A 3,018-nucleotide genomic window follows, 5' to 3' on the forward strand; every position below is an offset into this window, starting at 1 on the left:
ATTATATCATGCTAGAAAATGCCTACAAAGTTGTGGATCAAAGCTAGAATGAATCACATCCAAATTTGTGGAGATAAGATCAAGTGAGCTACGAGGGAACATTAATATATGGGTTGTTTGATGCATACTCATGGAAGTGAAGTTGTTTTGTTTTTCTTCTGATGTTGTTTAAACTAGAGCCAAACCTTGGTCCCAAGGATCAAATGGTGTGACATGATGATGAATGAACCATTTAAGGGATCATACTCAATAAGACATGCTCAAGATCTAACTTCGAGGCCATCAAATTAAGGTGAAAGAATGAAGAGTTGTTAGATGTGTTCTAGTCTGGGGAATGTTGCTAAGAAAGGGGCTTTTCATCCTAAGGAAATGAAAAAGGCCACTTCTCTAGAGGCTTTGAAAATAGAAATTCAAGTTACTCTAAAATGTGAATATCCTTCAGAGATGCTCAAAAGATACTTCTAGAAAATTTAGTGATGGAAATGTGACCCCAATATAAAAGAGATGTAGTGTTAAAAACTTTATGCAAAAAGTGAAAAAATGACGTGTGCAAGCTAGTAGAAGGATTACTCCCCGTTCTCCAATCTTGGATATAAGAAAAATGGGTTTGTAGAAAAGCTAAGTTTCTTTCTCTCTCTCCTGCATACATTAACATTATCAAGCATGTCAACTGGATCTAGGTCAGCTTCTCCTATGCCTTCAGGGGGTAGGGTCGCCTCTTATGCCGACATGGCTGCATTTGAGGTAGGTCTTCATCGTGTTGTTCGAGCTGCTCATTTTGAGCCTTCTCGTCCTCGTGAAGTTTCCCCTATAATTGTAGCAAACCCTATAAGGGTACTTTTAGACTTAGATACAATTGATGATATTTATAGTATGGCAAAAGAGCTCTCTACCTTTGCTACTATTTTTCACTTTCTGGGCGTTTTTCCCTCTCTTTCTAATCTTCATGCTTGGATCTCCAAGCATTGCGAACCAATTTTAGATTGTGATGTCCACATCTTTTTGATGGTTAAAGGATTTTTCATAGTAAAGTTTTAAATTTTTAAAGATAGGAAGACTATTTTGTGTGATAATAGTTTTTCATGGCATGAAAGATTTCCACTTATGGCCAAGCCATGGCATATGGATTTCGATCCGCTTATAGAATCTTTTAACAAGGTTCCTATTTGGGCCCGAATTCTGAATCTTCCAATGCATCTTTTGTCTAGATTCTATTTATGAAGCTATTGGGGACGCCATTGGTGATTTTTTATATGTGGACTCAAACACTTCGGATATTCTCCATTTGACGTGTGCTCAAAGTCTTGTAGAGATGGATATTTCAAAGGGCTTCCCTAAGAAGGTTTGTTTGGAATCCTCGAGAGGCTCTTGAGCCCAAATATTGGATTATGAAGGTATCCCTTTTCATTGTAGAAAATGTCATATGATAGGTCACATTGCTACTCATTATGATGCTATGAAGACTAAATCAAGGCGACCACCTTCCTAGTGGTCAGAGGCCTCTTCTGAACACTATACAGTGGTTAAGTCCATGGATGCACCTCTGGATCCAGTGGATGATTCCTCTACTAATGATTATTTGGTGCCAGAGATAGCAGAGGATGTTTGGACTCATGGTCAGGTCCTTGTTCCTTCTCCTACCCCTACCCCTGTATTCGATGTTCCTTTTGGTCCTATTGGGGGCCAAGACCCTATACCCTCTCTTGCCCCTGCCCCTATATCGGACGTTCCTCCTAGTCCTATGGGGGGGCAACTAGCTACGAGCTCTTCTAGGGAGATTGTTGTTGCTTCTAATTCCCCTAGGCTCCATTGTTCAATTTCTTCTAGGGATTGGATTACTGAGGCAGTTAAGGTGGAGGAGGGTTGGACTGCGATAAAAAGAAAAAAATCTAAGCCATCTGCTCCTCCTTTAGAAATGAACCTCTGATTGTGAAAGGGAGGCTCTAAATCAAAGGGCAAATCATGAGCTCCATTGTAGTATTTGGCTCTCTGTTTGGTTTTTTCCCTTCTAGCTAGATCTTTGGTTTTGGCTAGTGCTAGGCTTTTCTGTCACCTCGGTTACCCTTTGTTTGGGGGGTTACCAGTTTCACTTTTGTTTGTTGTATTTTTTTGTTTCTATACTTATTGAAAATATTTAGACTTATACAGGGTTTTAGGCACCCTTCAAAACCTATTTTAATTAATCAAAAACATTATCAAGTATGTCTACATTCTGAATTCTAAAGCAAAGTAAGACGCTTCTCGAAAAGCTAAAGCATTTATGTTGTTAAGTGATTCTTAATCATATCACTTTACCTTAAGTAAAGTAATAGAGATTTCAGGAATTTAATATTGTACACACAAATGAACATAAAGTTTAAATAGTTGATAATCATGGATGAAATTAATTTTGTTCGTGTGGCACCAACGTTCTAATTCCTATACCTATTTCAAAAAAAAAAATTATTGGAATTCTTTAGGATAATTGAGAGGGGGGTGAACCAATTATCCAAGGTCCAAATGTACAATTAAAACTTTTCACAATTTAGTGAACCCACATCCATAAAACATTTTCATCATGGATGCATTCACTAGATTATGCAATCACTCAAACTTATAGGTTATTGTCAAATCAATATGCAAAAGCATAAACATGAAACATAACATATTCAATAACACATTTGACACAATGATTTAACATGGAAACTCAGTTTGGGAAAAATCACCAGCAACATGCTACTAATTCTCACTCTTCTTCAAGTAATGCCCTATGAAAGGTTAACCTTGTTAAAGGTTACAATACACATTGTTAAATGTGACTTGATTAAAGGATTTTAATCACCCTGTTAGGAGTGAACCTCATTAGAGGATTTTAGATCATTCACTTGGAATGTCACCTAGTTAAAGGATTTACAAATGACTGTTAGGTCAACCTTAATCCAAAGGATTTACCCTAGACTAATACAATGATTAGAGAGTAATAGTAAGGCTTGATCTGATAAAAACTTACAATTTCATTTGCAAAATACAAATCTTTAT

The sequence above is a fragment of the Cupressus sempervirens genome, chromosome 9 (assembly GCF_028749045.1).
Source record: "Cupressus sempervirens isolate cs-2001-9-10 chromosome 9, ASM2874904v1, whole genome shotgun sequence".
Lineage (NCBI taxonomy): Eukaryota > Viridiplantae > Streptophyta > Pinopsida > Cupressales > Cupressaceae > Cupressus > Cupressus sempervirens.